Raw genomic sequence first — 25836 nt, 5'->3', positions numbered from 1 at the left:
CCCATGGAGGACCTGCACCAGTGCAGATAGTCACTGCAGTCCATGGACAACCCCATGCTGGAGCAGATGGATATTCCTGAAGGAATTGCAGCCATTGTAGCACTCATATGACAGTATATTTTCTGTACAGGAACTGCAGCCTAAAAGGACCCGCACTCTCGCAGGCGGGAAGTGCGAGCAGATAGGAGTAGCAGAGACTCACTACAGTACACCATTCCCATCTTCCTATGCCACTTGAGGTGGGGTACTAGCAGGACACTAGGGTGAGGCAGTGATGATGAGTCTGAGTAGGGGTAAAGAAAGATGTTATTTCAAAGTTTGTCTTTCTTTCCCACTACTCAAACTAGTGATTACATTTTTATTTTAATTGGCAATCAATTAACTTATTTTCCCCATAACAAGTATTTTTGCCCACAACAATGACTGGTAAGCAATATCCCTGTCTTCATCTCAACCCTCAAGCTTTCTCATTCCTGCTCTTCCTATTTTCTGCCCCACAACATGAAGCTGTAAAAATGTTTAACTTTTCTGCAATGTTTACAAAACATTTTCTTCTGGTCCTAGTGAAAGGAAGTCACACTGGGCTACTCTGTACATCAAGACTTCAATCTTTTTCATCATTACAGTCACTCCTCTGAAATATAAAAAAATAAATAATTAAACCTATACCACAACAAGAATGGTCTACCCAGCCTGAACATGAGGCTCCTTTGCATGCACTTGTGATGCTAACTAAAGTTGAAGAAACTTTCCTGTCTGACTATCCAGGAGCCACTCTGGCAGTCACCACCTGAGATTGTCACTGCTGGCACCGAAGCCCCTTCTCAGCAGGTGGCTCCAGTGCACCGACGGGTGCCCCACTTAACTCCCTACACACCCCATTCACATGATCAGACAGGTTTCCCTCACTGGCTCTGCCCCAAGTTTCCTGTAGCAGAGTCACAGATGTCTGGTTCCCTGTAGCAGTCACAGGTGTCTGGTTCCCTTAAATCAAGATCACGCCTTTATTCGTGGTGCAGCAACACAACAACACTCGAGCTAGTGCCTCCAGGGAGGAACTCCAAACAAAGGAATCCCTCTGGGTATACAAAAGCCCATACAAAAATTGGGGTTTGTTCCTTACAGCCTGTATGCCCATTCCAATGGTGATTTTGGATCTGGAGTCTTCTCGTCCTTCACTGGCTCCTGCAGAGTCTCTGGGTGACCAGCCACTAGGCGCCACAGGTCCATGTACCCTCAGCTGTGCACAGGGTTGGCGCCAGGCCACGGCTCGTGACTGGGGCCTCAAGATACTTCCCCCCTCCAGGGCACAACATGCAGCTTGCAATGCAGCTGCTCACCGAGCTGTCTGCACTGGGTATAGTTCTCAACACTATGTGGATACAACAGGTCACAATCTTAAAGCTAAAAATTGTTAGCTAAAACAACAGAAAGATGCTTTTCCCCCTCTCAGTTTATCAGCTTAAAATCCAGTACCTTTCCCACTACAAAGCACAAAAGTTGTATAACTATTTTAGCCTAAATATGCTGCAATTCAACCCTGACTTTAGTTCAGTTGGTTAGAGCATGGAGCTAAGAACATCAAGGTTACAGGTTCAATCCTGCATGGGCCATTCACTTAAGAGCTGGACCTGATGGCTTTGGGGATCCATTCCAACTCAGAATATTCTGTGAAATTCTATTTTTTTCTTAATTTTTTTTCATCCCATCACAGTCTTTCTCTGCATTAGGAAGCAATACAGACCAATTAAGGGCAGGTTAGTACAGCACAGCAGTTAGTGCTGAGGACTTCATGTCAACAACACATGGATTTGGAGGCTTTATTTTGGAGTAGCTTCAGTCTGACCACCGAGACCAAACACCTGTTAGTGGTTAAAGTGCATTAGGTGTACTTTTGGAGTACTTTTTCTGATATAGCTGGGGGGAGATGGGGAGGGATGGCAGAGAGAGAGGCAGAAAAGAGAGAGAAATAGTTCATACATTTCAAGACTGTCTCAGGATATGAACCAAAATATTTTCAGTGGTAGCAATTGGGAGATAAAGTGCATTCTTCATGCAGCCTTAAACACTATTATGGATGCTAGATATTCAAAGAAAGTGAAAAGGAATTTATAGGAAAAAATTTGCAGCAAAATAGGAATGCTGTTCTATTTCTATTTCTTTATATGCAATTCCATCAAAGGTAACTTTATCAAATATGTCACATAAAGTATATTAACCAATCCTTTCTCTTTTATTCTGTACCACATGTGCTACATAATACTTGATGCTTAAAGTCAGGAAATCAAGTGTATTCTGTCGTTTGGATCCCTTCTATTTCCTGGCATATCCAAGCTCCTCATTAAAATAGGTATGTAGTTCTGAGCGACATGATGTCCAAAATTAACTATTTTTCAACAATAGGAAATTAAAGAAATTACAGCAATATAATGTCTTTTATTTAAATATTTATTATATATCCTAATAGATATATAAGTTTCTGGATGGCTTATTGCTCCCATAACCTGCAATAACTGATTTCATCAAATAACTTTCCAACCATAGTCATTCAGGCAAAGAAAACATAAATACCTATATTATTCAGCAATCTGAAATAATGGACATTCTGCACTGAAAGTAAAGGGGACACTTAGGAGCATGGCTGTTTCTTCTTTCTTAAAAAATAACCACTTCATTACTCACAAAAGATTAGTATAGTTGTTGTGCACCAAAATATACTATAGTATCCATAATTTGTATGTGTCAACAGATGTGTTACACAAAAGCCTGCTAAGATAATAATTCCATTTTCAAAAACCTCTTACCTTGGAGTCACTGGCAGGCCTGGGAACCATAGCTTTAAACAAATGTGAACTACATTTGTGGAGTTTAAAAAACAAATTGATTTATTTTTGTCTTTTGCAACATATCCACTAAGCAAAATTTAGCATCTGTAAATGGCCTCTGTGTCCAAGTGAATGGACTCAATATTAACTTGAGCAGAGCTTTATGGTTGGCCCCTCTCCAGAGCCTGAGGCTTCAGGCTACATTCCTAGGATTCGGTGTGCACGGACTCTTTTTTGCTATGATTAGGTAGTTCTCTGTTAGAACTCATGGCAGCAAATCAATGTCCTTTTCATACTACCTGCTGTGCTTTCTTAATCTCTTGGAGTTCAAAACCCAGAGAGGCTGTATTTCATTCCGGCTATATAGCATACTGGCAATTTCCCGTTGATTAACAAATAAGCTTCTAATGCTTACTAGTGGTCCTACCCTAATCTTTATATGCATTTACCACTTCCTGACTGGCAGAGTTAGTGTGATCTGTCCAGGGAGTAGACAACACATACGTTCCTGGATCAGCTAACTTGGCAACTGTAAGACATAAATACAAGCAGACAAAAATAGCATCATGTTGGGAAAACTCTAAGAAAAATGGTCTAACACACCTTCTTTAGGAATTGGTAGTAGAAAAGATGAGGGGAGGGGAATTAGGTTCCTTTCTTCTTTTTCCTCCTCTGGTCTTTGAGCAGAAAATGAGATGTCAGCCACAAAATCAGTAAGAGAGTGGTGCCTCTTCTTGCTATAAGGCTTTTCCACTGTTTTTCTTCAGACTGAACTAAAGTCAAAATGCGAGCTACTTCTTATGAAGTTTCCTTAATTTCAAAGTCCAGTAATATATGGTATAGTAATTTGTATTTGCTTTTAAATGGGCAGGTGTAAGTCACAAGGCACTTCATTGTTTTTGAAGGCTTTCTCTTCACTTATCTACAAATTGGCAGTGGAAAAAACCCTTGTAAGATTCTTTATGAATGAGTGACATCTGCTGGATAAAATAGGCTTTAAGAGAAACATTTCCCCGGAGTTCCATAATCTTATCATTCCAGAAACCAGAACTTAAAACCAACCAGAGCTTCCTTTTTTTTTTTTTAAAGGGAAAAACATGCAAGCAACACATTGTCTCTGCTTTCAAAGTCCTCAGTCAAATCAAAGTGAAGTTTGTGCTGAAAACAAATGAGCTATCACGAAATTAATCTCATTTTTCTGTCTGGAGAAGTATTCAACAATAAACATAACATTCATATATATATAGCCCAAAATAGTAAATGTACCTTTGCAGAACTCTCATTGGTAGGCTCTCATAATGACAATATATCTGTTGTTTAACAAAGCTGCTTTCTAGAAATTGTAGATAAAGTTTAGAGGTTTTGTTGCCAAAAGAATACATATTAGAACTATATTGAGAAATCAATGTCAAGGAGCAGCTAGATCACCAAATATAGAATATATGGATGAAGTCTTTAGCTGGTATAAATAAATTGGCTACTACTTCTATAAACAGTACTTCTATTCCTGTCTTTCTTCCTTTCCCACTAGAACAAGTTGAAGAGTCCTGTGATAATACTTAAACCCCCAGAAAGATATATAGCATATTCATACCATGTCTCAAGACATTTCATGGAAACACAAAGGACCTAGAAACTATCTGTACAATAATTTTCTAGGCAAGGAATATTTTCTTTAAATCTTTCTCTATAAGGATCCTCCAAGACCTCTAATAGGAATAACCTCCCAGAAAAACTAATGGCTACTTTCTACACAGACTCCTAACCTTTGTTTGAATGCATCAGGACTTTTGTACTGCTTATACAGACCTTCATAGTAATGTCACAAGTAAATCACATTTCAAGTAAAACATGTATTCCCACCAAAACATGACAATCCTTGCAAGTAGAATTGTATTGGCCTAGGCATATCAGTAATAAAACAAATCTGTCCAACCACTGTTGTTCATTGTTTGAAACTGAATGATGCTCACAAAAAACCAAACCAAAACAATCCATGTATATAATATACAATATATTTACTCTACATAAAGCACAATTTAGACTAGTGCTCTCGTGTACCAAAACAAGTCTAACAATCTACTCTGACTGAATTCTGTTTTGCACATTAGATATTTCTTAATCAACATTGCTTTTTGTTAATATTAACTTGCACTTTTTTAGCTACTACTTGGCCCTAATTTCTTGAGGAAATGAAGATCCCACAATTCCACTTCTTGCGGAGTAGATTGCTCATCAGACTTAAGAGAAAGCCAAATCACATGGAATTGGATCTTTTTTTAAAGCTGCTTTGGTATCTAGGTTCAGGAAGATGGTAAGTGTTCGCCAGTTTTTTAGAAACATCATGAGACCTCATGCCAGTAACCCTAGTAAGCACTGTAAAAAGCAAAGGAAAGAAATATGAATAACAAATAGATGTGAAAACATACATGTATACACACAAATATATTTTTTGAAAAGGGATATTTTGTCTCATGAACCCTCTGAGGGGGTCAACAGGCTTGTTAGTCTACTTGGTACATGGGTAGGAATTGCCAAAAAGCTTTCAGGAAGGTTCTCCCCTCTTCCAGTCAGTGGAAAAGGATAGCAAGGGAAGTAATTACATTTGCACATACAGAACAAAAGGAAAGTGCATTTTTTACAGTGAAGCATCATGGCCTCTTCAAAAATCCTTTTGTCTAACTGGTTTCTTCCTCTACCAGAGGAGCTATTTAGTAAAGGAGAAGGAGTACTAGCCAGTTTCCTCACAAATGTTCCAATATACTGATCTTAAAGGCATTCAAAAAGATATAAATTATACAGCAAGTCTTTCACCCATAAAAAGGCTGTAAGACAAGAGGAAGCTGAAGCCTCCAGCAAGGTGAAGGAAAGTCAGATTAACCAAATAAAAGCAACAAACAAAATTTTGCTGAGATAAAATTTAAAATTAAATTTCCCCAGTGATGTCTATGGCAAAATCTGGAGTTATACAAACAAGTTAGTAAGAAAATTTCTTTTTCTCGTGAAGTTACAAACCCAAAGATTTTCTTTGCATTCTTCTCTTTTTCAAGACATTATAGATTTTATCTTTCCCACGTCAGGATTCTCACATTGCCTTTTATCCTATCCTGACTTAAGTTATAGATATAGTACTATGAGCACCATGAATTACATTTCACACCCGCCTAGACCACTCCCTTGGTTTTACTAATGCACACTATTCCTGTGACTGCAACAGCTCAAACTGAAAAATATTTAACACATGTATTGTCCAAATGCAATTGTGCAAAAAGATCTGATCCACCATAACCTTTCTGCCACAGTTTCTCAAACAAAGAGTGGTGCTTTGCAAAGAACAATTTGAGAATATCTGCTCTGCACTTGATAGTTTCAAAAATGATACTAGGGAGAAAATAGTTATTGCACATGACAAGGCAGGGAAGGGGAGCTGTTTGTTCTTCCAGATAATTAACTTCCATCATGAGGGAGATTCTTCTAGCCACTCAGGCTCACTTGTCCACCTGCACGTTCTGTTGAAGGACCAGGATTTCACTCCTAGATCAAGCAATTCAAGATTAAAATAATACCCACAAAAATATCTTCACGAACTAATAATAAAGTGAGATAGGGTTCCAGACAGGGAAGCACTTCAGTCATATTTAGTTCTTCTTGAAAATTAAAGAGAAAAATGCCATATCTGTTCATAGCAGACAACCCTGACTAACTCTGTGAAGGCAGACCTGAAAAGGAGAAAAGCAAACACTGTTTCTGAGGAACAACAGACCTGACCCAGATGGGCAGAGCTACAAGGAGGTAATGGGCTCCATCAATGGCCCTGTCATTGCAGGGGATTGACCAGGACCAGGGCCCAGCCAGGTGAAGCAGGAGATGTGGCCATTTATAGAGGTGGTCTGAGCCAAGTTGACCAATAGCCCCCGTTCAGGGAGCTGCAGTGGGATCTAAAGCAGGCAGAAGGTGGAGGTCCCAGGTCAGGCTAGGCAGGGCAGGGCCTATTAGTGCCCTCCAGGCCCTGATGTAAAGCAAGCAACTACTTCAATAATTACATTTTTTCTGACAGCCCAGGATTAAAAAAAGAAAAATCTTTTTTGGATTTCACTTCTGAAAACTATACTAAGGCACCAGTACATCCCCAAGAAGACTGTTGGCCAGATATTCAAGCCTGAAATAACAAGAAGTTTCCAAGTCAGACAGCATGTGCCAAAACATCTGGACTTGCATACCAGATCACAAATTACATATTTTTGTCATTCATAATATAATTTTGACAGGTTATCCTTACCCAGAATTTCCAAAGGAAAGGGACTGGGTAGTGTGGCAAATTGCCCCAAGTACACTGGCTGTTCCTCATTTCTAACTGAAGAATAATTATTTACTGTCCTGCCTCTAGTTACTCAACATTTTCCTCTTAAATCCGTATGTAAAAAAGTTAGTTATATTTGTCTATTATCTAATACTGCAATTCTTAGCACTTTTAAAAGACAAGAAATCCTCTGAAATATCTGTAATCCTAGATTTTGACAAGCTAAATAATTATCTTTATATAAAGCTGCATTTTTCAATAATTGTTTGTAAAATTTAGTGCATTATAGTTAATGTTTTAGTTAAATAATTTTCAATTTGGTATAGATTCCTGTAGTGTTAAAATTAGGAGATTGAACATAGATTTAATTGGATAAAAACTTAAATGAATTAATTAATTTTTAATAATAATAAAAATTAATAATATAATATTTTAATAATAATAAATAATATAACAAATAATATTTAATAATAATAATAATAATAATAATAATAAAAGTTGTGGAAAATAAACATGAAATTTTTCATCCCTAGGAAAGTTTAATTTTTCTGCAAGAATACTCTCAGGGCTCCAAGGTGATCAACAGGCTTTGATGGCCCTGAACAGTCTCCTGTTTTATGCTCCCTCACTCCCTGCCCCTAGGCCCAGAAGACACACATCAGCTCAGGCTTGGGAACCCTTACCCCTTTTCTGCTCTGTGCCATGGTAGGCCTGCGGCCAGTCTCCTGGATGGACTACTCAGACCTTCAAAGCAGCATTACCTCCAGCCCTCCCTTTGACTCTGTCTGCTTTTGCTCACTCTTGAAGCCCATATCCAGATCCTAGAGCTGGTTTATTCCCTGATTGTGTCAGGGCTTGTCAATGAATTCAGTTACAAGTCCTCGGCTCTGCCCACCTGGCTCAGGTCCAGGGGTACAGCAGCCCATCGGTGAGGGCACAGCCTGCACTAATGCCTACCAAAGCTCCTGACTTTGCATAGCCCCACTCCTACTAGTTGGTAATGACAGTAAGATACCCAGAATGCAGTACTTCTTCACCAAAATCACTCAGTAAGGATCTAACAAACAATGTGTTTGAATATATATCACCCAAAAGACTTCCTTCAGGTATTTTTTTTAGAATCACAGAATTATCAAGTTTGGAATGGATATCCACAGGTTATCTAGTCAGACTCATGTCCTGCTCAAAGCAGGTTGCTCAGGGCCCTGTTCTATTGAGTTTTGATTACCTCCAAAGACGAAGATACTCCAGCCTCACTGATACACTGTTTGACCATCATCATGGTGAATTTTTTTCCTCTCTAATTGGAATTCTTCATGTTGCAGCTTGCATCTACTGCTTCTTGTACTACCAACACTCACCTCTGAGAATCATCTGGCTTCGTATCTTCTCTATAGGTAGGCATAGACACCAATAAAACCTGTCTTTAGCCTTCTCTTCCTAAGGCTGAAGGGACTCTGATCTCTTGATCTCTCCTCTTAGACCCCTTCACCATATCCTGATAGCTATCCACTTGGACGTGCTCCAGTATGTCACTGCCTGAGTTCTGGCCCAAATTTGGGCACAGCACTCCACATACAATCTCACAGGTATCACAGAGAGGGGTAAAGCCACTTTCCTCAACCAAAAGCACATTGCTGGCTTATCTTCAATTAGTGTTCCAACAGTATCCCTGATTCTATAAAGCCTCTTTTCATCTGCCTGGCCTGTACTAGTGGATAGGGTTATTCCATGCCAGAAAAAGGAATTTCCACTCTCCTTTACTGAACAAGTTGAAATCTGTTAGTTGCCTCTGCTGCACAGAACAAATATTCATTATGGATCTCTATAGTAACAAAATTACTGTCTGTATAAGGCTTGATTTGCCGTGTTATCCTCATTAGTGAACATAGATCTTCTTAAATGAGAAGAAAAATATCTTTCTATCACTTCTTCAGAAAGTCTTTAATTACTAGTATTTTGTTAAAGATTCTGGGAATAGAGTATTTCACTGCCCAACTCCATATAAGCAGTCATCATCATCATGGCTAGGTTTCGCGAACGAAGATTTGGGAAGGGCTCTACCCACATTTGCTACAAGTGCGCTGGTGACTAAAAAGGCCAATACGAGATAGACAAGACTGGTTGCAAAAGACACAGCAGAAGGACTCCTTAGGTGGTATTAGCAAGGCACGATTCTTTCTGCGTTGTCTTTTCTCCTCAAGAGTGATCCTGCGTGCTTTCTCAAAAGAAGCAGCAGCGTTATAGGTAGTGTGTCTCCAGACCTCCCAATTTGAGGCCAGAGTAGACCAGTGATGAAGATCAATATGGCCAAGGCTGAGATGTTGTTTCAAGGAGTCGTTGTATCTCCTCTTTGGGGCTCCTCTCTTGCAGAAGCCAGTGGCAAGTTCACCACAGAGCAAGATCTTAGGGAGGCAGTGGTCCTTCATCCTTGAGACATGTCCTGTCCAACACAGCTGTGTTCTTAGCAACATGGCCTTAATACTCGTAACTGCTGCCTGTTCTAGAACAGATGTATTGGTCACATAATCTGACCAGTGGATGTTTAGGATTGTCCAGAGGCAGCGTTGATGGAAGCGTTCTAGGAGACACAGGTGGTGGCGGTAGATGACCCATATAAAAGAGTAGACAGCACAATGTCTCTGTGAACACTGATCTTTGTACTTTTCTACAGGTGTTTATTTCGTCAAACTCTTTTATGGAGTTTTCCGAAAGCACTATATGCCTTTGCTAACCTGTTGTCTATCTCTTCGTCAGACTTACCGTCCGAGGAGATGAGGCTACCTAGGTAATTAAACTGCTGGACTGATCTGAGCTCTGATTCGCCAGTGGTGATATGGGGATGATGGAAGACTTCCTGAGGTGTAGGTTGATAGAAAACTTCTGTCTTTAAGCTGACTTCCAGCCCAAAAAGCTCAGTAGCCTCTGCAAAGCAGGATGTTAAACGCTACAGAGCTACTTCTGTGTGGACGACAAGGGTGTCGTCATCCGCATAAAGCAGTTCCTGGACAAGATGATTTAAGGTCTTAGTGTGGGTCTTCAATTGCCTTAGGTTGAATAGGCTTCCATCAGTACAGTATCGAATGTAGATATCATCTTCATCATCAAGGTCTGCCGTGGCCCTTTGGAGCATCATGCTGAAAAAGATTGTGAATAGGGTTGGTGCAAGAACACAGCCTTGTTTCACATCATTAGTTATCAGAAAGGGCTCAGAAAGTGCATTGTCATATCTGACTTGGCCGTGCTGATCCTCATGGAGTGAGATGATCATTTTAAGGAACTTGGGGGGACATCCTAAACGTTCCAAAATCTGCCATAGACCTTTTCTGCTCACAGCATTGAAAGCCTTGGTGAGATCAGCAAAGAGAGACATCTTTGTTCTTTTCCATACACTTCTCTTGCAGTTGTCTGAGAACAAATTCAGCTTGAATTTCAGTTTCAGAACTCAAAGAAAATCTTGCTCTCCACAAAACTCTTAGCCATCTTGACAGTCATATAGCAGCACTCCATATCGCAATATTTAGTGAATTTATACTCATAATTTCCCTGTGAGACCACACAGGAGCTCTCCTTTTCATCCTCCCATATGGGGGATATAGGCAAACAGATACTATGTGCCAGGCTAACATGCAATATAAAATTTTTGAGATCTGATCTTCCCTTTACTGACAACAGCAGAAAGACCAGAGATACAGGGTTCATCTATGCAATGATTAATGTCATTGATGACACATGATAAAGCCCCAAATCAGCTAGAGCTTCAGGGCAGATATGCTCAGGCCTCTCATCTCTAGCAAGTTGCTTGAAAAAATAGACCAGAGAGTTTTAAATCTCAAGAAAGTCATGCTTCATTTGAATATCAAATATGTTATTTTGGTTTAAATGAGGAAGTAGAAAAACACAGTGGTTATGATAATAAGATATACTGAAGGTTTAAACAGAACTCATAATTCCCTTCCTAACCCCCAGAAAGGTATTTCTAGGTACAAGTTTTGACTTTTCATTCTCTTATCTTCACAGCAAACTGCCCATTTTTCCACATATGTAGGGGGTTGGACCTTGCTCCTGTAAACCTTGAGCACTCTATATCATGAGGCTTGTGAACCTCTTCTCCCACAGAATAGCCTCCCCAAACAGAATAATGATCTCCCTTTCCCTCTAGGACAGCGGGCCTAACCTTTCTTCCACAGAGATACAGTGCAAAAGCAGAATCAAGCAAAGAGAACGTACAGCACACTGAACTATAATTTACTATGGTTGGTGGGCCAAGTGGCTACATAACTGAGATGTCAGAATGTCATTGCAGGCCTTTTGGGCATTATTCCATAGGAAAGAACATTTTATAGTCAGTGCATTGTAGGAAACAGTTTTATAGACTTCATTTAGGAAAAAAAAAAAAGAAAAATCCATGTCAGAGATTCCCAAATCATGTTTGTTTCACAATAAAATATTTAAAGCAATAATTGTGTTTCCCACCTTTCTCTTATACCACTTGTGCTGCAACAAATTGTATACAATCGTATTTCTGTATTTAACATAATCATATTAAAGATATCCTACTCTTCACACCAGCTGCTCTTAAAAAACCAAAACATTTGTTTCCTCAGATTCAAAGACAACTTAAATTTTCCTGTGTTTGTCAGATGATAACACCTATATTTGACATTCAGAGAAACAGATTTATTTGTGAAATGCAAATATTATACAGAAAATATTTTAAGGAAAACAGTAACCATTCCAGAACTAGGCAAACCAAAAGGTCTTTCATCTATCTTGACTCTTCGTGAGATGTGTGCACAGCCTAAGAGTTAATTAAAAATGTAGAAAACTATGGACCTATTATACCTGTACTAAGGAAAATTAAAAGTAGTCCAAAAAAGTTTAGATAACAGAAGAAAACACAGCGGGGAAAAACCTGTAGTTCTCTATACAGCATACATGAGAATGCAACTAGCAATAGCAGAATTATTATTATTGACTCAGTGCTGCTGTCTGTGCAGGGGCTTTTCAACTAGATGAAGACTTTCAACAAAGTCAGCAGATGGCAAATGAAATGCTAAGAGGCAACCTGAACGTTATTTACAAAGAAAAACGTTTATTTCAGAAGACATTACTTGATACTGGGAAAAAGAAATGGCCAGAGTTTAAATGTGGTATCTGCTTAGACGCAGGTTCTGGTCAAATCACTTGAATCTCCCTAGGAGTAAAAAATAAACTGTTAAGATACATGTTGCAAGAATTCAGAGCCTGACCTTGTGTACTGAGTTTTCATGGTCAGGTTTTAGTAGCAGGGTTGGGGCTACAGGGGTGGCTTCTGTGAGAAGCTGCCAGAAGCTTCCCCCATGTCTGACAAAACCAATGTCAGCTGACTCCAAGATGGACCAGACTCTGGCCAAGGCCAAGCCTGTGAGAGAAGATAGTAACACCCCTATGATAACATATTTAAGAAGGAAAAAAGTTATTGTGCAGAGTGAAAATACTTGAAAAATATGCATGTGTGGAGGATGGGATTTGACTACGTGTCAGAAATTAGTTTCATGAGTTTATAAAATCTGCAGGTTGGGAAGATATAGCACAGAGGAAAGTAGAGATGTCTTATTCTGAAGGCACCTTTTCCTTTATTTCTTGAGAAATAAATACAAAACTAAAAATAGAAAGGAAACAGTAGGGCAATAAAGACTCTTGATTATCCCTACTTAGAAGACAGAGGAGAGTAGCTAGCAATAACACCTCAGCAGCAGTGGAAAGGCATATATTAAGAGTAAATTTTTGACTCTGAACTTTTTGCAGACATTTGGAGAAAAGTAACATGGAATTTTATGTTAGATTATAAATTCCTTAGTCCAGTTTACTGGTCATTGTTATTTCCATTTTCAAGTTTTCCCAGATACCTAATGTGAATCTTCCGTGCTCTAACTTCATTCTTTTAGAGGTAATCCAACTCACCAGGGTCTTAAAATTCTTTTCACTTTGCATGCATTAAGAGCAGGAGCTCGATCTTCCTCATAACTCATCCTCCTTAGCAAAACACTTTAGTCTCATTAAACTGAGACACCATCTTTTCAATAGGTGGCTAAAGGATTCATGCCACTGGCAGAATTTTGCTTTTTTCAACCATGGGGCAAATTCTATGGTATCTAGCCTGCTAGAGTCAGATGGGCTTCATCTATCTAGCAAGGGCAAAAGGACTCAAGCCCATAAGTTTTTTTGGGTTGATCAGGAGGGCTTTAAACTAGGTTTGAAGGAGGAAGGGATTGAAATCAGGTTCTCCAGAGCTGAGCCTAAGGATGGAAAGCCAAAGTTAGAAGTGAAATTAGCAGCCCAGCTGAAGTGATGTACACCAATGCACGCAGTATGGGTAACAAACAAGAGGAGCTGGAAGCCATCGTGGCAGCAGGAAAGCTATGATGTAGTCACCATTACAGAAACGTGGTGGGATGACTTGTGTGACTGGAGTGCTACCATGGGTGGCTACAAACTCTTCAAAAAGAGTAGGCAAGGTAGGAGAGGTGGAGGGGTGGCTCTATATGTTAGAGAGTCTCTTGACTCTGTAGAACTTGAAGTCAGTAATGCTAAGGTTGAGCGCCTGTGGATCAGACTCAGGGGGAAGGCCAACAGGCTGACATCCTGGTGGGAGTCTGTTATAGATCACCCAATCAGGATGATGAGCGTGATGAATTATTCTACAAGCAGCTGGCAGATGTCTCAAAATCACCAGCCCTTGTTCTTGTGGGCAATTTTAACCTGCCAGATGTCTGCTGGGAACTCCACACACCAGAGAAGAGGCAGTCTAGGAGATTCGTAGAGTGTATAGAGGATAATTTCCTGATCCAGCTGGTAAATGAGCCTACCAGGGATGGGGCCCCGCTAGACCTGCTGTTCACAAACAGAGAGGGGCTGGTAGGAGATGTGGTGATCGGAGGCTATCTGGGGCACAGTGACCATGAAATAACAGAGTTTTCAATACTCAGGGACACAAAGAGGACCATTAATAAAACTTCTACCCTGAACTTCCAGAAGGCAGATTTCAGCCTACTCAGAAGACTGGTTCAGAAGGTACCTTGGGAAACAGCCCTTGAAAACAAAGGGATCCAGGAGGGATGGACATGTTTCAAGAAGGAAGTCAGCCAGCCTGGCTGAACATGGAGATTTTTGAAGGAAATTAGGGAGAAAAAGAGAGCTTACCAACTATGGAAAAAAGGGCTGGCTACTCATGAAGAGTTTAGGAATATAGTTAGGTAATGTAGAAAGAAAATTAGAGAGACAAAGGCACAATTTGAATTTAATCCAGCCACTTCTGTTAGGGATAACAAGAAGTGCTTCTACAAATACAAATAACAATACAAATCAATAACAAAAGGAGGGGCAAGGAAAACCTCCATTCTTTGTTGGACATGGGGGGGAATATAGTCACCAAAGATGAGGAAAAGGCTGAGGTACTTAAAACCTTCTTTGCCTCAGTTTTCAACAGGAAGACAGGTTGTCCTCAGGACAACTGGCCTCTGGAGCTGGTAGACAGAGACAGGAAGCCGAACAGCCCCTCTGTAATCCAGGAGAAAACAGTTAGCAACCTGCTGAGCCACTTGGATCCTCAGAAGTCTATGGAACCAGATGGGATCCATCCTAGGGTGATGAAGGATCTGGGGGCAGAGCTCGCCAAGCCACTCTCCATCATTTACCAACAGTCTTGGCTCACTGGGGAGGTCCCAGACGATTGGAAGTTGGAAAATGTCATGCTCATCCACAAAAAGGGCCAGAGGGAGGACCCGGGAAACTACAGGCCCATCAGCCTGACCTCAGTGCCTGGCAAGGTTATGGAGCAATCACACAGCACCTACAGGATGGACAAGGGATCAGATCCAGTCAGCAACAGGTTTAGGAAGGGCAAGTCCTATTTGACCACCCTGATCTCCTTTTATGATCAGGTAACCTGCCTGGTGGATGAGGGGAAGGCTGTGGATGTAGTCTATCTGGACTTCAGCAAGGCCTTTGACACCATCTCCCATAGCATACTCCTGAAAAAGCTGGCAGCCCACAGCTTGGACAAGGGGCACTCTGTGCTGGGTTAGGAACTGGCTGGAGGGCCAGACCCAGAGAGTGCTGGTGAATGGTGCTGCATCCAGTTGGCGGCCGGTCACCAGTGGCATCCCCCAGGGATCAGTGTTGGGCCCAGTTCTGTTTAATATCTTTACTGATGATTTAGATGAGGGGATTGAGTCCACCATCAGCAAATTTGCAGATGACACCAAGTTGGGGGAGCGCGTCAATCAGCTGGAAGGCAGGAGGGCTCTGCAGAGGGACTTGGACAAGCCAGAGAGTTGGGCTGATTCCAACAGGATGAGGTTCAACAAGGCCAAGTGCCGGGTCCTCCACTTTGGCCACAACAACCCCATGCAGCGCTACAGGCTGGGCACAGAGTGGCTGGAGAGCAGCCAGACAGAAAGGGACCTGGCAGTTTGGATTGACAGGAAGCTGAACATGAGCCAGCAGTGTGCCCAGGTGACCAAGAAGGCCAATGGCATCCTGGCCTGTATCAGGAATAGTGTGGCCAGCAGGACCAGAGCAAGTGGTGTGTCCTGTACTGTGTCCAGTTTGGGGCTCCTCAGTTTAGGAAGGATACTGAGGTGCTGGAGCAGGTCCAGAGAAAAGCAACAAGGTTGGGGAAGGGACTCAAGTACAAGTCCTGTGAGGAGGGGCTGAGGGAGCTGGTGTTGTTTAGCCTGGAGAAGAGGAGGCTCAGAGGAGACCTCATCACTCTCTACAACTACCTGAAAGGAGGTTGTAGCCAGGGGGCATTGGTCTCTTCTCCCAGGCAACCAGCAACAGGACAAGAGGGCATGGTCTTAAGCTTTGCCAGGGGAGGTTTAGGTTAGATATTAGGAAGAAATTTTTTACAGAGAGAGAGTAATCAGACATTGGAACGGGCTGCCCAGGGGGGATGGTGGATTCACCATCCCTGGAGGTTTTTAAGGTGAGACTGGATGTGGCACTTAGTGCCATGATCTAGTAACCACAGTGGTGTTGGATCAAGGGTTAGACTTGATGATCTCGGAGGTCTTTTCCAACCTGGTTCATTCTATGATTTTAACTATCATGTTGCCAGGTAGAGATTGCAACACAAGGGCCTTGGTATAGCTTTCTCACAGTTATTGTTAGTAAACAATAAGCATCTTTTAAAATCTCTCTTTCCATCCCTTTTTTCCACTACTCTAACACCAAGAAAATCATCCTATTTCCTGGACTTACTGTGCACTAATATTCTCATTTCTTACCAAATGCTTAGTTTTATGCCCACTTTTTAAGATTCATGCAGTGTGTGAAATCTCATAGCTACCAAGTGTTTGTAATAACTATTGAATATAAAATGCAGCTCTTAATTTCTTCAACACATTTGAATTGTTCAGTCATGTTGAAACCTAATGTCTGAGTCTGACTGTGTGAGTACAATAAACTGCCAGTAGGGAAGCATTTACCCAGCCCTGTCTTTATCTCAGCTAATAGTGTCACTTATACCTTCATGTATCTCTTTTCCTAAACAGGTTTACAGAATATTCAGCTGCAGAAGTAACTAAAATAAAAGACTTCATTTAAACTGGAAACACAAGTTCTAAATGTTATTCTTGTAGAAATGCTACAACTAGGTATATGAATACCCAGAAGTCCTCAATCCATTATGTACATGCCATTAGAAAAGAACACAGTAGAAAATTGTAGATGATTTGGTGGGTTATTATTTTAATATATAAGGCCAACAGAGTGAGAAGTAAAATGACTGAGGTTGTAGAAAAGATCAGCAATGTTGCCAGAAATAAAAAACAAAACTCCTATCTACACTGTAACCTGTACTGAGTCCTTCAAAAACTATATGAATTGCCATATGATGTGGGATTTGATAAAAGATTCATCTAGTATCTCATAATAAAAAAAAATTATCATATTATGTTTCAGAGGGAAGGTTTGCTAAAAAAGTTTGAATAAAGTTTTCTGATGAAGCAATTCACACTAAATTGTCATTATCTTTCTCATCATTACAATCTACAGAGAACATTTATATTATCAAACTTATGTGGGTAAATTAAAATCTTCAAAAAAGGTTGCACTGTATTTGTTCAGATCAGAGATGTATTCTCCCCAGGGTCATTTTAAAGTACTGAAGTGGAGATATTTCTTTCCTCTCTAAGACTTTTCCTTCTCCTCATCTACATAAAAGGTTTTCTGGACTTTAACAACAGTAATCATAGGGCAGTGCTTGAATTACAGTTTCTCTCTTAGTGGAAATGTGTCATAGTTTGAAATTGGCCCCCCCCGAGAGTGGGGGGCTCAGAGGTGGTTGGGTGCCAGGGCAGTGTTCCCTGGAGAGCCAGTCACCACTCGTCTTGTTCGCTTCTGCTAAATATAATATATATATAATATAAATATATATATAGGTGCCTTTAGTTTGTATAATATTTATTTGTGTAAATAAATGTATATACTTCCCCTTCCCCCTATAGAAGCCTCTGGCCTGAAAGTTTCTCTCCAGTGTTGAGATAAATTGTGGGAAGGGGTGGGGGGAAGCCTGGAAATTGGATTTTGGATTTCTAATGTGGCTCAAACTGCCACAAAATGATAAATAAATAAATAAGTAAACAGCTAGTTATCCTTTTTTTTTTTTTTCCATTTACAAAACAAATTGTATATCTTTTGGAAACTCCTCTGAGTCTTCTACCACCAACTGAACATCAGGCAGTAAAGACGCATTTCTCCAAGGTCAACTGCCCCAAAAAATCATCTCTGAAAGTTAAACTGAAAGGAAGTGACATCTTTTGGCATTTACTTTAGATTTTACACTCCTGTAAAATACAACTGTGTATAGAATTAGCACAGTACTCTTTACAACCACAATACTTTGGACAGAGGAGAAGTTAAGATTTTATGAGGATACCTGGGATATCTTCCCACAGCATATTTTTAAATGTTTGCCATTTTGTACAAAGTCATTCCAAAAGGGAAATGGTCCTATTTATTTTTATGAACCTTAAGAGATGAGCCATGTCTGGCAGAGAAAGTTTAGCTCAATTCAGAGAAGAGAACTCCAAAAGATAGAGTAATCATTTCTACTCCTTCACTGCATTTGGATGAAGATGTGAGAGCCCAAGAATTGTGTTCACCATATCTCCACACTCTGCCTCAGAGAAACATGCTACAACTAACTGCTAGAGCAACTTATGCTCCCTCCTTTCTCAAGCAAGCCACTGACACCAGAATCAAAAATCTCCTTACATTTACATTTATTCAGTGAAATTTGTCTAAATGTAAATTAAAGAAAGCTATATTAAAATAAGTCTAGTTTGAGGTCAGAGCTAATACAAATGGTAAGAGTTACAAACAAAACAGAAAAAATAGATTCCAACTTAATAGAATTTTACAACATGTCTGTAAGTCACAAAATATTTCCTGTGACATCGTTCAGATTCTCTGCTTCAATAGTACTCTAAAGACAAGGACTGATGTTTTGGTTAGGTGATAAGGACTGAGAAAATTACTATTTTCAACCCCTCAGTAAAGTCTGAGCAAGTTATGTAACTTTGAAAAACTCCTACAATAACAATTTTACATTAAGATATACTCACTGGAAAACAAAAATATTTTGTTCAGTGTTCTAATAAATCACTCATTTCAGTTGAATATTTTTTGATTGTGTACTTCTCAGAAACTCAGTCCTGTCCACGAATTTCAACCACATCAGAGGTCAGAATCCTGGACCTTGTGATCCCTCATATTAACTATAAAAATACTTGTATCAAACAACATGTGCCAATGTAAAAAAAATAACTATGTGAAAATTGTTGGAAGTCCACTAATGGTTATGTATAAGTAAACAACTGAAGAAGAGCAGAAGAAAAGCAATGGAGGCACAGAGACTCTTCTTTGGCCAGAAAGTCAAACAAGGCCTGTATAGAAATGATGGGTGAATTTCCATCTGCTTTCAGTATGATTAAGGTTCCACTATCTGCCTCATGACTAGCAATTCTACTGAATGATGCTGTTTCTTTGAAGAAAGCAAAAAGGAACATGCATAGAAGAGAGCCAGAGGTCTAAAGTTTATTTTTCTGAATACCTCACTCTAGTGCAATTATTTAGCCTCCAAGATACTCTTAGATTAACTGATCATAACCACTATAACAAAACCGCAACCCAAACAAAACAAAACAAAAAACCAACCAAACAGAAAAAAAAAAACAACAACCAAAAAAAATCAAACAAACAAATAAACAAAAACTACAAAAAACCAAACAAAAAACCAAACCCCAAATAAAAAACAAAACAAACAAACAAACAAACCCCACTTGTAATAGCATTTTTGCATCTAACAATGACACTAATCTGCAATTAGGCATTTTCTCTGACCTTCAAAGCCTTTTAGTGACTATGTTGCTTTCTTCTGTCAGGTAGAGTTGGGCTTTTAAAACCTTGCAATAGAGAGTGTGACACTAAAGAACAAGGTTTAAATATGTGGTATTGTTATGTCTACAAAACTGCAATCATGTGGAAATATTCTTTTCTCCCCAGGCATACATAGTTTTTGGCAGTCAGTCATCAGTATGCCCTGGGGAAACATTAGATATCAATCTGATATAAGTAGGAACTTCAGCACTGCTCTGGCATTACTGAAGACATGTGTTAGTGAGTCTGTTCATTATAAAACAGATATTTACCCATGGGTAAAAGGAAATTAAAAATAATGTTGAAAATCTCAGTGGCAAGCAAGAAATATGTCCTTCATTACTGTGTAGCTTCAGGAAGAAATACATACTTCAAGCTACTTAACCCAGCCTTCAAATACAGCTTGATGCCTAGCTCCTCTTCAAATCAAGACAGAGCTCTAAGGCTCAGCTTTCTTTAATCTTTTTGTCTACACTAACTTCACATGTCTCTTCTTTCAGCACCCTGCCAAGATTTCATAGTAAAAAAGAAAGTGATCCAACACAACACAGTTATTGTTTCAGTGAGTCAAAAATAGGTCTATATTGAAGACAATATGAATCAATTGATGTAACTTGGAAGACATCAGCATGAGTACCAATACTAATTCACGCTCATATACAAGTTTATTTGCCACAGTTGCGCTTTTTTTAGTATTTAGAGTTAGCTTTAATTGAGCTGAGCCAAATATATCAATGCTGAGCTGCCACATTACAAATATGCACTCAGTTCTGCTTTGTACTGTTTAAGAGGAAATAAACACAAAAATCTGCTGGCAATATTTTATCAGCAAGTGCCCAGGTGTGATCTCTGGAAGAGGCTACCCCAGACCGGGTATGGCTGATTCCAGACAGCTCCACAGCCCTAGTGCAGCCCCTCAACCTGTCAGCCTCTCAGCCATGGGTGCCATAGGGGAAGCACAACTGAGAAAGGGCAGAGCACTGGCCAGTGGGGGGTTGCTGAGGGGAAAAGTAGAAGAAACAGCTCTTAAATTTACTTTCCCCAAGTCATATCTGTTTTGCCTGTAATAGTAATCAGTATGTGACCTTCTTATCTTTGCCTTGACCCACAAGCTTTTTCATCATTTTACCCCCTTGTCCAGTTGAGGAGGGTACACAACAAAGAGCAGCTAGATCAGGGTTCGGCAGGCAGCCAATGTCAACAAATATCTATTGGAAGAATTGAGCATCTAATAAAATGATTATTTATTAAAAAGCCAGTGCTACAAGGAATGTACAAATAGAAACAGAACAACTATAAGTAACACAATGCCAGGGTTGCTAAAAGAACTATTTGATTTTTAACTGATGGGTCTTAAAAAAATTCAGTACTCAAAGAGTATCAAAAGGAAGAACCTATTGAAGCAAAAAGAAAGGGTAACACTATTGGACTTCAGAATAAGAAGAGGACTGATACCAACTATTACAAAACCATAAGCCTACCTGAAGAATCAGTATTAGAGAGGAAAGCCATTCTATTGTACTCATGCTCTGCAGTGCATATGTGCAATTATAGTCACACTTAGAATAAAAGAAGAGTGCCTCTTCCAGGTTTCTGAGAACACAGTTATTAGGCCCATACTTCAAGAACTATGATCAGCAAGAATATACATATAAGACCAGAGAAAAAAGATCATGTAACAAAGAATACCTGATTTTCTTCTAAAATTAAATATCTGAGGCAAGATTACATTGTGTGACTTGTATCACTAATTCAGAATGGCTTGGTTATAAATACTAACTACCAAATACACTGCGAATTAACTGAAGCAATTGAGAGAAAGCTCTCAATTTGTAGAATGAAGTACAGTATATGGTTAGCTACCAACCAGCTCTATTGCACTTGTTCTCTAATAAACAGGAGGAAGAATTAACTCATATTCTTAAATGAAGCTGCTGTGAAGATAGGTAAACACTGAAAAATTGGAATGAAGAAAATACCTGTGGTAAAAATGGACAAAATAATTCAAATATATAGAACCAACAAATATTTCTTCTCAGAAGGGAAAATTAAACAGTTTGAATAGGGAAGAAACATGGAAAAGGAAGTGATGGGGGGAAAAAAAACCACAATAAAAACAAAACAGAAAAACACAGACCTCAATTATGTGAAGAGCATTTCCTAAATGTCTGGTCAAAAGTGACAAATAGAATGTCCTAGGCACCATGTAGATGAGCAGAGACACACAAATCCCAGCTTCAGGAGGTTTGCAATTGCCTTGTCAGGCAGGCAGATGGGCTTAAAGAAATGTGAGTTGGAAAAACAAGGTTAACAATAAAACAAGTGTTTAGCATAAAAGCAGTTGTATTAGATGTGTTTCATACAGGAGATGTGAAGCACTAGCAATAAACAAACTATCCATTTTGGGGATACCCACTCTACTTCAGGTCATAGAGCAAGACAGCAGAGTCTCACTATATCTCAGCTGAAAATGTAATTTATGGAACAATTGGAAAGGAAGAGTAAAACTCAATAGCTAAAATGCTTTAATTTCCTAGTGTTGGAGAAGGAAACAATAAACATCCTCTCGTCTGAGATTCATTCAAAGACACTTCATACACTGTTAAAAAAGAAATGTTATTCATTCTTCACTGGCAACAAGGTAAGTGGGAAGTCATATAGCGATTTATATTAATTTTATTGCAGATTTTCACTTTAAGAGTGGAAACCGTGTCCACTACTTACTCATATATTATTCCCTTTGACTAGTGGTTTTTGGTTTACTAATTTACTGCAAGTAATTGTACAGCAAATTAAATATGGAAAACACATTACACTGTCTGCATAGTCTAAGTTTTCTGCATCCTTTGAAAAACTGAAGAAATTTCTTCACAGTTCTGATCACTCTCAAAGATTTAGTCATGACTTCACTAGGACCTGCTGGCACTTGCTGTTTTAATCACTATAAATGAGGTTGCAAGGGTTCTATACCAAAGAACATTTGCCTTTATATGCTACTCAACCTTCAAAGCGAGGTCAAGTCTCAGACTCATATATCAAAAACAAGCCACTGTTGGCCTAGTCTCACCCGTACTTTTGCAACAGGAGATCACTGACTTCTGACTCATTTATCAGCTGCTGATGATTTGATTGTTTGTTTTTCCTTTTATTGTACCAAATGTTTCTTAGATGACTGTAAACTTTGTTTTCATTTTGTTTATGTTTTTCTGGAAATGTGTTTTCCTACAGAGGTTTCTGAAGCAGTCATTATCCCTTTTTTCCCAGATCTTTGTGTTTTGAGACACAGAATTCAAGTAGCGACCTGTCTACTGCCAGATGTGGGATATCACAGTAAGTGTAGCACAAGGGAAAAATATGCCCAGAACCACAGATTTCTACGAATTTAAGTCACTTATTCCAGGAATAATATTCCTGGTGTACACCATACTGAAGCCATGACCGCCGGGTGCTGGGTTTGTTCACATACGTTCACAGTATGGACTGAAGTTCCTCAAGTTGTGCATTATTAGATCCAGCCAGTTTGCCCACCTACTAAGTCATATTTTATGTTTTGCGCGTGGCATAACTAGTCCTTAAGAAGCCATTGTCCTACATTTGTTTTGTGGCTGAAGTCAATCAGACCTGTAGGCTATTCTCTTTCGGTGACATCCATTATACCAACCAGTACTTGCTAACAAAAGCTTAAGGCATTTCATCAGACTTCTACAGGAGAAAAACAATGGTAGTTCAGTGACAACAAAAAAGACCTAAGTAGATAAAAAATAAAACAGATGCTCACCTGCTTAGTGTAACTAAAACAGCGTCTGAAAAACAATTCATTAACTCACAAGTCAACAGTATCAGCATGCAAGACAAGCTTGTTTGATGGATTAATTCAAAATTAATCTGATCCCAGAGATGAGGACAGATAGAATCTCTTCTTTCTAGTTAGTGAACACTGTTCCTCCTACCTTATACTCTGGGAACATCTGTATGATATAGCTATGTTTTTTTAAGTGCTAAATAATATGCTATCAATTTTACCTCCCTTAGGTTGAGCCCTGAAGTTAACCATTTCAAAATTACATAGTCTCTGAAGCTACTGTATCTAATAACCAAAGTCCTTTGAATAAAGCAGTGATTTTCTTTCTATAATACTCTTTTAAAATAAACAAAATCTATTTATTTCTTACATACATGATGAGGGAAAAGAAACCCAAAAAGAGCACTGTTTTACACAGGAAGTTTATGGTAGAGTTTAAAGCTTAAGCCAGGCTTTCTGCCAAGGCACTGTTGTGAGCCTAAACCTCATAGGCATTCTTTCAGCTTCCTATTTATAGTCAAAAGAATAGTCTATTTACATACTTAGCATTTATAATAGTTGAGCTTGAGCTTCAACCCCCTCCATGCTGCCATGACCACACAAACAGGGACAAAATGTGTCTTTTAGATTAAATCAAATTAAGGAAGACTTATGCTTAAGTGACTGTGTTCTGACTTGCTCCAGTGGCCTGTCTCTATGTGGAAATAGGAAACAATATCTACTCTAATTTGCTTTGGCAAACAAATCCCTCCCCTTACCTGTTCTGCGGGAGCAAAAGGTGACGTGCCCATCAGATATACTTTTGCTCTGATGCCTTATTTTGCAATTAGAGATTTCTAAAAAAGTTGCCATGGTTCTTTTCCTGTCCTACTCATTTATTCACACAGGATTGTAGATAATTCCTGCGGTAGAGCATTCTTCAAACACTAATTTAAAGTAGCAGCATCCAGTTATGTTCAGCTATCTGAGGTTTGAGTAAGGAAAAAAAAACACCATAGAGTAAGATTTACTGAAGAAAACAAGGCTAAAAAGACAAGTCATTCAGGACTGGAATTCACACAACTAAAGAACAGCACTTCAGTAATCACAGCATGCTGTGTAGCAATCTGCCACCAAGAACACAGAACAATAAGACCACATGGGATTTAAAACTGTGCATTGCCGTATGGTAGATTGGGAGTACCTAACCCTGACAAATACCTGAGGATTTCTATGCTTTTGAACTTTCAGAATATGCCTATAAATGAAGACAAACATAACCCATGCCTCAAGGAATGAAAATTGTCACTTCTCTGAAACTAAAAGCCTGCTCCCAAATTGTATGAATAAATTTGAAAAGAAAAAGCAAACTACGAGAAAGTTTTCTGATAACAAGGGCAAAATCCCTCATTTCAAAATTGCCTTTCCCTTGTAATCAAATTCCACACAAAGGCTGTCACAGAAATAACATGACAGCCAATTGCTCACATTAGAAAAGTCTTTATAGGAGTTTTGCCTGGACTCAAAAGCCCTCATGTCTCTCATCTACTGCCATTGCTTGGATTAAATGTTTCTTTTAATCTCAAATTCTGATGTTATCAAACTCATGGAAGCAGGTATTAAGAAAGGTATAGGGTTTGTAAGAAGAGGGTTGTTTGCATGGGTTAATTTAAAATATTCTTTGTTTCTTTCATAGTATTTTTATAATGGTAACTTGTTAGGGAATTGTCCATAAAAAAACCCACTTCTGCTCTTCCAAGTGCTTCAGACTGTTGACTGCCAAAACAAGTAGAGGTGGGATGGGAGGAGTTCAGCTGACAAAAATATGTCCATGGGAAAAAATAATTTCAGTAAAACATTTAACTTTTTTTTTCAGTTTAGTTCACTTTTTACCTTTTGGAAATGTAGTCAGTGCTACTTTTCATTTTCTGGCTAATCTGTAATGTCCTAGAAAGATCTCTTCTGTGTGTCAAACTAGACTTTTGGCAAAATGAAGAAGTCGATCCCTCAAATATCTATCCCCAGTTGAGATCATTTATATTCTAATATTACTTATATTCTAATAAAATACTTTGGATGTTTTCAACCTATATATAGGTAGCAGCCATATGCACATAACAGGAGGGGTAGTCTAGAGCACAGTTCTGCACATACATTCAAGAGATGGGAAGTTTGTTTATACTAAAGCACTACATAAAATTGGGAACATTTAGGGTTCAGTAGCTGCTTGACCATAGTGCCGTGTGTGGATAATCACAGTTTTTTGACAGATGCTAAAACAGTGAATTAAAACGACTTGGCTAAAGCTCTTGCTGATGGTAGGTTCCTGTCAGACTTGTTTGACTATTGTCAAATCATGGGGAAAAAAAATAAATCAGCATAGATCATGAAGCTCAATCAGCAGCTAAGACACATTAATCTGATATGCTAGACTTCTCCAGTTCAGGAACTAAGCTGTGAAGGGCTTGGGTATCTGTGATTTTGAGGCAGCAAAGTATAGTGGA

Source organism: Corapipo altera, unplaced genomic scaffold (assembly GCF_003945725.1).
Source record: "Corapipo altera isolate COAL_440 unplaced genomic scaffold, ASM394572v1 359, whole genome shotgun sequence".
In the NCBI taxonomy this organism is placed as follows: domain Eukaryota; kingdom Metazoa; phylum Chordata; class Aves; order Passeriformes; family Pipridae; genus Corapipo; species Corapipo altera.
Note: the sequence above shows the minus strand (reverse complement) of the source record.